At 40.7% G+C, this 16,220-nt stretch overlaps 1 protein-coding gene across 1 annotated transcript in view; it reads left to right on the top strand.

Moving 5' to 3' along the window:
* The window catches only part of PSTPIP2 (proline-serine-threonine phosphatase interacting protein 2), a 394,129-nt gene that overhangs the window by 144,046 nt on the left and 233,863 nt on the right, over positions 1-16,220 (top strand). The window lies entirely within an intron of this gene.

The raw sequence follows: 16,220 nt of genomic DNA, 5'->3' as shown, positions 1-16,220 counted from the left end.
AAAGCTGCATGTCTGATGAACAAGAATGAGGGTTTATGAAAGTATTTAGTTGGTATTTACTTGCAGTTCATAAATTGTAATCCTTCTAATATAGCACAGTGAGCTATGAAGGGCATGTGACTCCTACACCTTGTAACCCTCACTGTGTTTTATAACACATCCTGTACATTGATTTACAACCATATGATTTATTGTCAAAATATAATGCGTATATGTGAAGTAAAGCGCTCTGACACCCTGCAGTGGGAAGAATAGCACTATAAAAGAAACAAAACAAAGTAGTGGTATTTGAATTGTTTGTCATATAGATACTGGTACATACCAGCACATCTGATATCCTTACAGTGCATGTATATCTCTTATATGCAGGGACTGAACAAAGTCCAAAGTATGCCTCTCTTAAGTGCCTGTGAAGTGATAAGATGTGAGGCTTTGCTTCCCGTCCATTGCTTCTTGGTGTGAGGCCCCCGATAGTGCCCAGCCAGGATACACCAACAAAAGGAGGCCTGATGGCCTCTTAACTTCTGCCTTTGTTTTGGGCCCAGTTGGAATTTAAAATAACAAATCCCTCTTGCCTGCACGTTGCTGCTCGGCACGAAAGTAGGGCAATGTGCAGGCACTGCTGAATGTGTCCTGGTGTTACACCGGATTACACCAGGTCAAATTTACCATATATCTGTGAGATCCAACCTCTTGGCAGGGTAGACTATGTTTACCTTGTGAAAAACGTGGGGTGGGAGCGCCTACCAATGTGTATGTCTATGTCTATGTACTGTTTCTTGTAGAGCGCATTGATCACCCAGGGGTCTCATAGTGCTTTCCCTCGCTTTCCCTCGCGTACCCTCGAGTTGGTCCCTGCATTGGGCCTTATTTAGAGACTGGCAGATGGGTTACTCTGTCAAAACACGGCTCGTCCACAGTATTACAAGTGCCAAAGGCAATAATGCGCTGGTTTGTGACAAAGTATCATGCTGACCAAATTCTAGTCCATTTTAGTCTTGGTATGAGAACAGCCCAGACTGGCCACTGTCTGCGTTGTGTTGTTATGCCTGGTGCGTACAAGGGAGGGGCTTACTGGCTGTAAGATTCTTATTTTCCAGGTTCGTTGTATGGAGCTGTTGTTCATGTATATGCTCAGTGGACTCTTGTCTAGGTGGACTGTATTGGACATTCGCTGTAGGATAGTAGGTAGTGGGAACCAGTTATTGGAAAATGACAGCAGTGAACTGAGCTAAAATGAGGGCAGAAGTAGAACAGGGGATCACACCCCGTCATCTGAGGAATTGTTGGAGGGAACGTTAGGACCCTCCATTTTGAATCCTAATGTGATCCTAATACAGCTTCCCAGATATTAACAGATTGTCGAATATGTAATTCTTTTTTTTCTTTTTTTCTAATAAATATTTTTATTGTATTTCGAGTTTCGTTGTCATGTTCTAATCTAGGACCCCGATCAATATTGTGACCTTATGCCCCTATACGGCTATAATCCATCCATACCCCTATAATGGCATAAACGATCAGATCCATATTTCAGAAACTCGTATATGGCTTAAACGATCAGAGCCATATTTCAGAACCTCGCCTCTGCAGCTCATTAGTAGATGACACAGCAGAAGCCACTATCGTAGATTCCTAGATTACACTCCGAGTTCTTCAACAAGATAAAACCCCCGGCAACCTGGGAAAGCCCCGCTTGCTTTGTTTTTATTAGTAATAGAACTCTAATGAGCACTGTAAGAACGACCAGTTCCGAGTGACATCTTTATTGACGTCTTATGTCCAAACTTACGTCAAACAAGGCACCTTTCAGGTATAAATATTACCAATGTTGCCTTAGGCAAATGCGATGGTGTGGTGAATACAGGAGCAGAACAGCTGTCCCTTCCAGAGCCCAGCAGATGCGAGAAGCCCACGGACGCTGCCCCTCCTCCTCCTTGACGCGCTGAGAAAGACGCTGTCTTTTCTCCTGCCGAGAAAATCCAGCTCCGGCGTTTCCAGCCTACCCTTGCGGGTGACTAGAATATCGAGTCCTGAAAGGAGATACCAGCCCTCCAACATTCTATTCCAGAGGTATGGTGTTGACTAAACCCTTAGAGAGAATTCTTGAAGCAAACTCTTGGCAAAACCAACTTAACTAAACTGATACTTACTTACTCCCTCCCAAGTATGAGGCTTAGGTCAGGTACACTGGGATAGGCGTAGTTAGAAGCACCAGTTGAGTATGTTAGTCAAATGTATATATGAATGTATATGTTTTATTCATTTTAACCATTGTATGGCTAAGAAACCATATCAATGCTTTTCCAGTATTATTTCGCAATCCTCCTTTGACTGTACGCACTTTTTATAATAACAAGTCTTGCAATTGTGGCAATTCATTTCTCTTGCATGAGAAGAAAGACTGTTCAATAAATAATACCTTTTATTGAAAACACCCGTCTCTCTATTCTCTGCATCCTGGTGAAAGTAATTCTTGCACAACTGACTGAGTGAAATAGCTGTCTATTGTTTCACACGACTCTAGAGATTGACTCTTATTCTAAGGAGCAAAGTTGTCATGTTTATGCGGTTGTTGGAAAACTGAATCCCTTCTTGTCTGTACCAGGGAAGCTGATCACTTCCTATTCAGTCAAGAAAGTTTCCAGTGACCTCTGAGCTAGTTGGTACAAACCCAATTAAGTCTAACATATACAGTAGAGACCTGGAAGACCGCACTTCTACGTCTACACTGCTGTTTATGTTATTCCAATGCGCAGGGCCTATAGGGAGAATAGGAACTACACTACATGGCGCCCAACGTTTGTTAAGGCGATAAAACTAACGCAAGTCGTTAGAGTAACTCAGTCGTGCTTTTACACACAGACCCTTTCTACCGTAAATACTCCAATAGTCGTCTGGAGTGGGTGAAAGATTAAAATCCGCCCGAACTTAGTAGGAAGAGAGTCCTATGTAAAGCTCTGGTTTATTCAACGTTGAAGGATACAGTGTTCCAAAATATTGTGCACCTAATCTTTGTCTCCTTGAAGACCAGCTCTGAAAAACTTTCATTTATACAATGTCAGTACTAGACAACGGGACCGCTGAAGCCGCAGTAGATGCGAATCAACGGGACGCCGGTGTTAATGAACCGGGTGCGATAATCATCCCGGTCAACATAAGAAAAACTATAACGTCAAAACTTATTGAAAATGGACAGACCACACAAGGTGGCACAGTCGTCTTCGTGATAGAGGCACACGAATATCGGCAGACAGAGGTATTCTATTCTTGGATAAAATTTCCAGCGGCAAACGCTGCAACAAACGAGTTCCACTATTACAAAATAGGGGAACCACCGGATGAGTACGCTCCTTTCGAGGAGATTGAAATCCCATTTAAATACCAAAAGCATTTGCTCTGGTTTAAAGGCGCCCTAAAACATAATGATCATATTACCAGGCTCGGTCCACTAGGTAGACCAGGAGCAACGTGGCCGGTTCTAGCCAGCTACACACCACACCCGGACATTGCAAAAATGTTGAAAGAAGAACTTTTAGCACAGCTAAAAACATTAATTAAAATACATAGACAATTAGTCCAATATGTAATGCGGACTGCAACAGTCCAAACAGCTGTTAATGTCCCACAGCTGACCCCTCATCAGGGGAACACAAATAAAATTACACCACAGAACATACAATCATGTCTTGGTAAAACACCCATAAAACGGCAACAAATTCCTTTCTGGTTAGCGCAGAAAATTACTCAAATAGAGGCAGTATTCCGAATACTACCCCTATTGAGAAACACAGAATCCTGACCATCTGCCTTCCAATGGGGGTCGCACCACACGTAGAGGACTGTGACACTTGGGGTACAGTCTTTGCTTCCATTTACACAAAAACACATGGTGTTCCGTCAATGGCGGTAATACCAGATGTGCTGAAACAGATTCAGAATGAATACGGTCCAGAACCTGCTTTAACTCTTGGTATGAAATTACTGAAAGACTTCAAGCAGGTCTCGGCTATAGTACTGGCTAATATAAAAGGAGAAGCAGCATCTGTGGGGATCTGCCAGAAATTGAAGGAAACAGATATAACAGATCAACCAATTGAGCTTGCCAGAATTATAGAAAAATGTTATGAAGAATTAGGTAGAGACAGCTTGGGTGGGAAACCAGTGAAACCCCAACTACTCGAAAATCCTGAAAAATTATTTATTAAAAATAATTCAAACACTCCTAAAAAGAGCTGGGATGGAAATAAACAATCCACTCCCAAGGAAAAAGCTTTCCAGTCCAGAGGAAGGTCTCCTCGACGGAGGGAAAGAACTCCGACTCGAGAACACCAATCTCCCCAGAGGGAGCCCTCTGAGAAAAGATATAACCTTAGAAATAGGGATAACTTGAAGAAGCCTGATAGATATCAAAGTATTGATACACGTCCCTCTCGATCTTTTTTGCAGAAATCGGAAAGAAGAGGACGGTCAGACCCAGGAGAGCACACCAAGTCTAAAGACAAGGAACCTGCTCAAAGTAAAAAGTTTCAATTTCCAAAGAAGAAGGTAGCCAGTATTCGAGTAATCGAACATGCTGAGAATACTGAGGACGCAGCTGAAAAACGGGGAGTGGGCACAGACAATGTTAGACAGTGCAGCAGAAATCACCATAGCTCGCAAGATCCTGATGAGTCATCTGGAGACAGTGGACACGAATGAATACATTCAAGTAGAAACTGCCGACACCAGAGTTAGCGAACCTCATAAGATATACGAAATAACACTGCGTATAGAGGGAGATAAGACCAGGAAAATAAGGGGTCTATTTTGGGATAAACTCTCAAAAGGCTATGACATCCTGTTAGCTGAAAAAGATTGGCCCCCGGAGTTTGTCAGGGAGTGCCCTCGTGGCGAAGAAATGATTATGCCTGCCTTCTCGAATCACATTCCGATTCACACTAAATATTTATATGCAAGGAAATGGGCAGTGGCCCAGGCACCAGCATTATATAAAAATCATGTAGGATGGGATGAGGACTCTCCTCCTCACAAATTTCCAATTAAAAAGTCTACAGACTGCACAAAGGCAGTATCCAATTAAGCAAGAAGCTAAAAAACAAGTCAGGGAGATTTTAGATCAACTTGAATACCAGGGGGTGATTGAAACATGCACCTCTCAAATAAACAATCCTTTGTTTCCAGTCTCCAAACCAGACGATTCATATTGTCTAGTCTTGGACTACAGACACCTTAACTCATGTTGCAAAACATTTGCAGTACAAAATTCGCATAGTGTTGCACTAATGAATAACATAGTTCGTAAAAAATATAAAACGACATTAGACCTAGCTAATGGTTTTTTTTGTCAAAATATTGCACCAGAAAGCAGATACTTGACCGCTTTCTCAGTAATGGGGTCTCAGAAAAATTTCTGTAGGCTCCCACAGGGATTCAAGAACAGCCCAGGATTATTTTCAGCCAGAGTAACAGAGTTACTACAAATATATGATGATGAGGCATTATCTTACGTCGATGACATGTATCTCACAGACGACGACTTGGAGACTCACTTGAAAAGGGTGAACACCATAATACTTGGGTTCGCAGCAGAGGGTTACAAATTCAACTTTAAAAAGTCTTGAATTGCCCATCTGACAGTATTATTTTTAGGATACGATTTATCAAGTGAAGGGAAAAGCCTAGCGGACAACTTCTTAGAGAAGTGCGCTGTACTCCAAGCACCAAAAACGCTGAATCAATTCTAGGTTTCCTGAATTTCGGAAGAACTTACATTCTAAATTATGCGGAGAGGGTTAAACCTCTCTACGAACTAATTAAACCTGATTTTAAACCAATCAACTGGACTCAAAAACACACAGAATTTTGAGATCATTGCAAACAGACATGTTAGCAAAGACAAAATTAGATACACGTGACAATACAATCGACCTTGTAATCCGAGTCATCCCAGGAAGATGCGGATTCACGTACCTAACCTCTAATGAGGGAGAAACGGTACCAATTGCTTACAAATCTCACTTGTACACACAAGCAGATAAAACATTCAGTATCAAAGAAAATACTGTGAAAGCAGTACAAACTGCAATAGCGAATGAACGAGAACTAGCAGACGGCAAAAGGATCATTGTCCTTACAGTGGAATCCGCCTTTGAGGCGCTATTCGTCCCAGTAAACCTGCCTACAGTGTCACTGGATCTGAAATGGATACAGTGTGTAAATTCTCTTGGCGCGGAAGATGTGAAATACTATTTCGCCCCGCACATGAAAAAACGGAAGGATTTAACTTATGAACATGAATATCCTCTGCCAATCGAAATTCTTCCTCTACAAAAATACTCCTGTATAATCTACACAGACAGATTCGTACAGCACTACAATGTAGAAAATAAATCCTACGATGCAGCCTGTGCGATTGTTAAAGGTCGCTGGCTCTGCGGTAAATTCAGACCGAAAATAACAAAAACTGAATCACTGAGAAATTGTTCGGGTCAGCGAGCTGAAATTAGATCTCTAAAGATGCCGCTTGAAAATGCAGAACGTGAATTCCCGACACTAATCGTGTGCGATTCGCATTTTTGCGTCAACTCTTACAATAATAAGTTACAGAGCTGGGTTCAAAATGATTACAAAGATGACACAGGTGCCACAATCGAGCATAAAATGCTTTGGAAACAAGTAGTTCTTTTACAGAAAGAACTACAAAAGACTCACGTGATACACACTCTGAGTCATCAACGTGATGGCGTTCACGTTGCAGGGAATTCATTGGCTATTACAGCCACAGCGGAAGCAACTAAACCGGCTTCCGTAGCCACAAAAAAGCGTTCAGAAAAATACATAGACGGGGAAACCATGCTGGCAGTAAAGACGTCCTTAAAAGGCGACTGTGCAGCACTACCCGTGAACTATCCATTCAATTATGCATACGTAATTGATGCAAACTCCGTTCCTTTTGCTCGAATCCCTGGAGTGGGGGATAGGGTAATTCCAAACATGAACCAGAGAAAGTTATTAATAGCTGACGCACACATGGGTGAAGGTCCAAGGCACATACAGATCAAATATATGTAAAGAACTGTCCCGACTGTGACAGGGATCGCAGTAATGAACCGGTCCAGTCTGTTGCCCAGCTACCGTTTATAGACAGGGTAATGCTGTCTATATACAAACCCGCGTCCTAATAATTGTTTAAGACTAGATTCACTTAGAAAATGTGGCCCCAGCGCTCGGCTGACGCCAAAACTGTTATAAAAGATCTGCGAGTCTTTATCGGCACATAGGCAATTGCCATGTTCCATTCTGACCAGGGTCCTGCTTTCAGCTCTCGAGCTTCTAAGGAGGCCATGGCCAGTATGGGCGTTGGGTTGCGATACTCTTGTCCATCACACCCTGAGGGGAACGGTGTAGTGGAAAGAAAAAACCGAGACATAAAGCAATCTATAACAGCGAAGGTACTAGGTTTGGGTTATGGGTGGGTCAAACATTCAATAAGTGTCCAACTTAGTCTAAATAATTTGCCAAGTAATTCTCTAAAAGGTTTCAGTCCGTGCGAACTATTGTTCGGAACTAGAATGCATGTTCAGGACCTTGATAGTCAGGCATCAGTGGTAAAAGATAAGAATAAAGACTTTGACATCAAAGATCGTTTGGCTGTTTTACAGGACTTGAATGAAACAAGAAAATTCTTAAGCAACATAAAAATAAAGCAACAGCCAACTACCACTGAAGTGGCACCACCAGCCCCATCAAGACCTCTCTGGATTCCAAAGATTGGGGATCTAGTCAGAGAAAAAATAGCGGTGAAGAAGGAATTTGGGCCTTCTTACAGGAAAGCAGTACCTGTCTTAGACATCAACGGAACGAGATCAGTAGTACTACCGCCCCATGCTGGTAAAAAGGAGAACAGAGTTGTATCAATCGACCTGGTAAAACCACAATCATGTGGCCTATAATCAACAGTAGGCCAAGTGGACTCCCAAGAAACAATAGAATACCCAAATTCGCAACAAACCAAGAGGTTCAAACTAAAAGACTAATCCCATTTGATAAACCTGCAGTGCACAGAGAAGGACTATGAAATAATGCCATGGAACTCGTGCCTCTTGAAACACAGATTGAAACAGTTCGTCATGAAACACAAGTCTACAATGATGTGGCATCAGAAAGTGCTACCGAAAGACAAATTGAGAAAACAATTCCAACAATCGACAGAACTCCCTCTGGCTACTTCATCAACTTCGATACCTTTTCTGAAGATCAAAATGACCCTGAAGTGACGCCAGAAACAAAGACTTTTTAAAGAAAAAGCAACAGAACTCTTTCATCAAATCAAAGAAGTATCTCTGGATGCACCATTGATTGAGCATTGGATTATTTCAGGGGTACTTATACTCCTACTAGGCCTAATATTGGTTTTATTTTAGGAAAGTTTATTACAATTCAATGGACACAGCAAGTCAGAACATCAACTTAGTTCTAAAACCACACAAATCATCCCACGTGAAGAAAAGAGGATCATCATCGGTAAATGTAACAGCCATTCCAATACCCGGTGGGGTAGTATGGGACAAAACTGACTATGAAGTATATGGCCCGGTCGAAATCCTGAAATATCCTCACCAGTTCAAGGTTTCATTAAGTGACTTTGTAAAACCAAGTACATTTTCTGATGATTGGGATTTTGAAAGTATAAATAATATGATGTCTGATTTAGTGTTGTCAGCAAGATTTACAGAACATGATTATTTACAAGGTTCGTCTAATTATGAACAGATGTACTGCTTCTCACATTACGGAGACCATTACTTACATAAATCTGCACAACCTAGAAATGTTTTAAAGTATAACCAATGGCAACATTGTGCTACTCCACCTAAAAGCAGTTCGAAAACATTCTATGAGAAATTCCAGTACTTCTCAGGGTTTAACACAAGTGATGCAGAAACGTTTTATTATAAACTGTTGGATAAAACAGGGTTGAAAACTATGCTGACAAATACTAAATTGATCTATTCAGAAGCATTTTATGAAAAAATGATGACATTTGGTTTTGATTTCTGGAAAAACAACATTGAAACAAAAAAACATCTGGGGTACGAAAGATTGGCAGGTACAAGGCCTAGAAGCATTATTTCGAGCCTGCATGATCTCAGAACAAATAATGTTCTTAAATGACACAATCCACCAAACATCCTGTCTTGGCCTAGCTAAGATTAAAGACCTTAACAAACCGTCTATTCCAACCCCAATACCTGATAATGTAACCACAGATATTGAAATAGACGTATCTCAAATTTTACATCTAAACAGAACACATCCTGATTGGAAAAAGTGGTTAATCTGGGCTACTGACACAAATAACTATCAAGATAGATTCCTGAACAAGACACAGGGGTTGAAAGTGACCAGACCAGACCCTAGATACTCCCAGAGACAACATCCAGGGATAGTAACAACATACAGTGTAGGGAAATTGTGCCTTGAATGGCTAGAATCATCCACACTGGCAGAAATTAAGCAACACTTAACTTTACTTAAAGATGGTGCTGACTTGCGTGATTTCATTATGGGACCACGCAAACAGCGTCAGAAACGCTTCATAGTGGCCAGCATCTATGCGGCATACAACGAGGCTTGGAAAGAAACTCAAATTGAAACAGCTGAAAAAATAAGAGAAATTGATCGTATTAATTTGGAAAAATCACTTTCTGTTGTGGACAATGGGTTAATGACTCTATCCTCCAGAATATATTCACTAGACAGTATTGTATCATCTGCTTGACTTGCTAATGTTACAGCATGGCCAGCCGCAATTGCGTTCTATTGTACAGCTAGGCTGGACGCTGCAAAATCTTTGTTCAGGCTATGTGCCATGACGTTTAATCAACACCACGTCATTGTTTTCCATCTTTAACCTTACTGATAAACAAATCAGCTTGGCACAGAAAGGAGCAGACTATACAATCCTGAGCATCGAAAAAACTTGAGAGATTACCTTTGACAATGTCAGAAAGACCTGTCATTGAATGGATAATACACGGGATTATCACTATTCCGATAACATCTTTCCGATTTAAAAATTGCCTTGAATATATACCGACTGGCCAGTATGAACGATTGGGTAAAGGGTACATTAAGTCAGCATGGAAATTACTATATACACACATGTGCTATAGTGACAACAACAAAAATGTATTTCTTAGTGGTGAAAATTGCAAACATTTACTAAGCGGTATAATTTTGTGCCAGGGTATTAATTTACATGGGGCCTGTGAAGGAACTTTAAACAACCTTTCATGCCACCAACATGTCACACCTGCAATGCAGATAGAGCCTTTCTTTAAGCAACTCTCTAATGGGAGTTACATTCTAATAACGGATCACAGCTGTTGTGCCTTGATGCCAGGGAATATTCTGAGAAGGAGTGGATCTGCACACCTGTGTGTCTGCTAGTAAGTGTTGTTTTTCACACCTTTGATAATTTCTGCGTTAAGCACGCAGAAATTATCAAAGGTGTGAAAAACAACAGTTACTAGCAGACATACAGGTGTGCAGATCCACTCCTTCTCAGAATATTTTTAGTACTCACAGTGCCCCACATTGGATCAGCACCCATATAATAATTATGTCTTGGCAAGACATCTCAAACCTCACCACGAATCAGGCAGAAACTAAAGTTTATACATCGGAAGAAGCTCAAACAATTTATGCACTAGTTAAAGAAGTTAGAGAATATGGTACATCTAGGGGTACTACAACTCAGCAACTTAAACAACTTGAATATCTAATGAAAAAGGAAGTAAATCAACGATTACACGCCACTACTTTGATTGAATATCACAAAGTCAGACGTATACCCCGCGGCTTAAGGATTGCTCTTCGCCCCATGCTTTTTAAATTCAACAAATCATTTATGGCACGCTGTAATGCAATTCTCAATAAATGCTTGCTCGATCTTATTTTGCTTATTATTGAAGAGATATTGTCTCAACTAGGAGAATTGATGTTTGACATCAACAAATTGAAGGATGAAATCTGTCAACGAATGGAACAGGAGGATTGGAACCAAGTATTAGAAAAGATTAACAAAAATTTGGACACTCACGCAAAGGAGGTACACGAAAGAAAGACACGCAAGTTCCGACGGGACACGATAGATTATAAACTGGATGAGGTTTATACGTGGGCCGAAAAGTACGCACAGAGGAGGGTCTTCAAAAAACCTGGAGCCACGTCTTCTGAAGAAAGTATTGTTCGTGATGAGGATCTATCACTACAGAGGCCTCCTGCCTCTTCAGTACACGTTACCACGGTAACTATAGATGACACAGCTACTACTTCAACAAGCAATGTACCTTTTTTAGGGGGAGGCCCCACATCCAAAACCCCACCAGACAAAACCACAGCAATTGAAGACGAAACACCAGGCGTGGAAAAACCCAAGGTCACAAAGGAGCAAGGAAGGCCAAAGAGGGATGTGAAGAAGTAAACTCCTTGGTTATTAACATCTCGTCCAAACATCTCACAGAAGAAGAGACACGAGTACTTAATAAAGGAACTTCCTTCGTTCCTTCCTATTCTTCTAACGCACTAGAGACGGAAGTGGCTCTCTTTAAATTCATGCGTAAGTTGAGATTAAGGTGGTTTTTCACCATCAATCCCAGCACAGAAGAGTTGACAGAGGAACAGAAAAAATTCAGACCTAAGAGTAAATTTCTTTCACCAGTCTCACATAAGACTCTTGATACCTTTGAAACACTTGTGAAAAAAGATATGGAAAGTATAAAATATGGAGCCTCACAGCACCAAAACTTCAGCCCGAAAGAGCGACGGATCCTAAACAAATTGAGACAGGACTCATCAATCACGTTTCATCCGGCTGACAAGGGGGGAGCCCTGGTGATACTTGACACAGATTTTTATAACCGAAGTGTGTGTGATCATGTACAGGATGTAGACACTTACCTCCCCATGGAGCAAGACCCTACCAACGAACTATTGAAAACACTGGGCGACTTTCTTCAAAATGTTTTTGCACTTGGTACTATTGACGAAAACACCAAAAAGTTCCTTTTTAATCCTTCACCTAAGGTTCCAGCATTATACATGCTACCAAAGGTGCATAAACACAGAACTCACCCGCCATTTCGACCCATAGTAGCGGGATGCGGATCCATTCACGAGCCGTTGGGATACTATCTGGACTTTCATTTACAACCCTTAGTTCAATCCTGGGTTACTTATGTAAAAGATACAACTGACTGTTTGAACAAGTTAGAGACACACAAACATCTTTTCTCTCAAGACATCTGGCTGTGTACCATTGACTTTGTCGCATTATATACATCTATTGCACATGAGGAAGGTTACATTGATGACATTTTGGTCATCTGGACAGGTACCAAAGAATTATTGGAAGACAGTATTAACAAACTGAATGAACTGAATCCTAGAGTAAAGTTCACTCACGACATTGACAAACACAAAATCCACTTTTTGGATATCGAGATAAGGAAAACAAGCAAAGGCTTAGAAACATCGGTATACAGGAAACCCACAGATGTCAACAATGCTCTCTTTTTTACTAGTGCTCATCCATACAGTTTGAAGAAACATCTTCCTATATCACAGATGATGCGCATTAAGAGGATCACATCAGATGAGGATCAATGTCAACGAGACATCCAAAGACAAACACAAGAGTATAAGGAACGTGGGTATCCGGATGTAATACTTGAGGAAGCTGTACAAACCTTATCGCAAAAAACTCGTGATGAACTGTTAATACCTAAGGTGAAGAGTCCAATGAAACGAGAAGTATTTGTAATTAAAAACTCAGTGCAAACTTCTCAAATCAAATCCATCATCAGAAAACGCTGGGAAATCATTGAAAATGAACCAGACTTTCGTACAGTATTCCATGGTCTTCCATTATTTGCACATACCAGGACAAAAAATTTGAGAGAATTTTTAAAACCCTCCAAGAGAAGCGGTAAATTAAAAGTAAAAGGGATGATGAAATGTTATAATTGCGGACAATGTGGTAATGTCATCACTGGTGATCAATTCATGCATCCACATACAGGCCAAAGTATAAAATTAAGACACAATGCAGATTGTACTACAGAAGGAGTTGTATACGCGATTAAATGCCCATGCAGGTTGGTTTATGTGGGACGGACCAGCAGGAAGATTAAGATAAGAATAGTGGAACATAAAAGTCGCATTAGAAACCAAAATACCACTTCTCCACTAGCCAAACATTGGGTAGAAGCAAAACACACCATTCCCCAACTAAGGTACACAGTTCTACAACGAATTGAGCGCATCCCAGGTATAGAATTCAACACTCTCCTGGCTAGGAGAGAGACTCATTGGATAAAGTTGCTAGGAACTGTTTTTCCGGCTGGTCTCAATGACCATTATGAACTGCTATGTTTTCTTTAAAAGCAAAAATGTTTTTTTAGATTGTAAAGGAGTACACTGGGATCCTTCCCACACTGGTTCACTTATGTACTAATTTCTGTTGCATGTCTTTGCACGCGAATCGCTTCTGCTTTATATTAATTATCGTGGTTTCGTTTTCCTTTTCACTCTAAACTTGAGTTGCATATTTCTTTCAGATTATTGGTTCCTCTGAGTCACGATATGTTTTTTTAGATTATTGAGTAGATTAGGTTTTTTTTTAGATTATTGAGTAGATTAGATTTGCCTTTTCATTTAGGGCCCTTTTTTAAATAATTAAATAATTCTTTCAGGATTCTTCTCACACTTTGGACATTTCTATGTTCACATTAATTTTTCCAAGTACTGGCTCGGTTTTCCTTGAGAATCACTCCAATAACATGGCGGATGGTGGTTGTGGTTTCTTCCACATCAACATAGTCCTCTCTCTGTTTTAAGTCTTTCCTTTACATACAGGCGAGTTCCGCACCACGTGACTGGATGGGCGGACTCGCGTCTACCGGGGAAATCAGAGAGCTGGCGTCGACTGCTTCAGGTCGGTTTACGGACCGTTGTCCGACAGGTTATATTGATTTAGGGGTGTTTTTTGTCGGGCTTTGACATCTATGGCATATATATTGTTTCAGGTAGTTTTCTCCTCAGCTGTTCGTAGCGGCTTGGCCTCCTTTCAATATAGGCGGTAAGCGGCACATAACATCTACGTGCACGCTGATTGCTTTACCTTCCGTATCTCCGGGAAACTTACGCTTGGTTATTTTCTTTGTAGGTTACAATCGACACAAGTATTATTATACGAGTTTATTTTGAGAAATACGCTTCTGGGCGCAATTTGGTGACAGTACAAGTATGTTTGCCTTTACCAATTAGTTATTTACTTTGAGTCTTGTTTGAGGCTTTTTGGAGTACTCCACATTTACATCACGAGTCTTTATTTAAATCACGAGTGCTTATCTCTTCTTGGGTCATTTCTCAATCTCTGTACTTAACTTATCTATATCAACTCGGGCTCACACTAAAGCTGAACCACCTATCTTTCCTCACTTGAAGGGTGTATTGGTCACAATCTATTGGCTTGTTTTCCATCCTAAGGGACGTTTTCTCAGTGGCACTCCTCAGTTTTGTGCATATTGAATATGGTATTACCAATGTTAGAACTGGATACAGTTTCTCTTTGTTTGCTGTCTTATAGATCCCGTAGGATTTGCACTACAGGACGCCGATACTCTCAAGAAATGTGTACTTTTTTCTACACATCATTAACCCCCTGACGAAGGATTGATTTTGCAACCCGAAATGCATTGGGATTCTGTACATTAATTTTGTGTATTGAAATGTATGAGATTTATTTTTAAATTAGTGCAAAAAGAATGTGATTTGGGAATATGATAAGTGAATATTTTCAATTATTCATGCACGCGCAATACATAAATGTTAAATGATACATTTTTTGTTACATGATTATGACGATGATGCAAAAGTTGATAATAAATGTGATTTGTTAACACAGCAGAACTAAAGACTTAAAATATATGTTCTGAACTTTTAAAGGCTTCCGGACCAATAGCTGTGCCTCTAGCAGACCTAGGTTTTCCTCTGCCTCATAATCACATATTTGATGCCAGGGAAAGCATATCTCGTAAGCTTAACTTCCATGGTCACTTGCTGTATGCAAGTATTGTTTCCAAACGGCCCTGGAGACTCCGAGACTCCCATTTGGCCTCGTTTGAATGTCTCTTCTATACGAATTGATACTTTAAGCAGAATGAAGTCTGTGTGTGCCTTTACAGACAACAGTGCCCATCACGTCATCAAAAGAGACGTATGATCTCCAAGTTGCAAGGACAGCTTCGAAGATACATGACCTTTTATCAACAAATTGCCCAGTGCATTTCACAGAAATGCTTAGCCAAATTCTAAATATGTCAGATGCCGTAGGTATCTCAGGCGTATTCAAGACAATTTTTTCGGGACTGTTAACACCATTCAAAGCAATCCTAGGAATTATTCCTAATTTTGTCCATTCAGTCTTTGGCAGCATACCCCTAACTTTGGGACTTGTAGCAGGCATTTTATTTTTGACCCTCCTGCTCCGATATGGCAAGCCAAAACACAGACATGACTCCGGCAAGGATGGAAGAAACGATCCTAGCAGTACGCTACCGGGACCGCATAACTAGAGTCCTTGGATTGGCCAGGCTGAGAGATCTGAACATGACCTGGTTTCTTTCATTCAGACCTATATGGCAGACCTGCATGTCAAACAGACAAACCTGCAAAACCAAAATAAATTCCTACATGGGATGGACATTAGTGCTCAAATCATCTCAGCCTTTATGAATACACACAGTTTCAATGCACATCAAATTGTACCATGGTGTTTTACCCTTTCCCCCAATTTCAGGTGATGACACTGCCCCTACGCAATATGGACATAGGAGTTTTTCTTGGATAACAGGGGATTGCAGTCATTTCTATTACACTTCATTAGGGACTTGTGTGGCCTCGCCTTGCAAACTACGTCATTCTTTGTCCATGCTGCTAGTATTGGTTCTGTGTCTTTCCCATTGTACTTATGTTCCGAGATTTTGTGAACAATAGAGGTTTGCAAATATTAGATCTAAACGCAACCATTGTACAGTGCACTTCTCCAGGGACCCTGGTTTCATTTCTACACTGTACTATCAATATAGTAACATTACCGGTCCTAGCACTGTCTCATTTTACTACATTTTATTACATTTTGCTTTAGTGAT

This window comes from Lissotriton vulgaris, chromosome 3_1, assembly GCF_964263255.1.
Source record: "Lissotriton vulgaris chromosome 3_1, aLisVul1.2, whole genome shotgun sequence".
In the NCBI taxonomy this organism is placed as follows: Eukaryota; Metazoa; Chordata; class Amphibia; order Caudata; family Salamandridae; genus Lissotriton; species Lissotriton vulgaris.
Note: the sequence above shows the minus strand (reverse complement) of the source record. Positions and strands in the feature narration are given on the sequence as shown.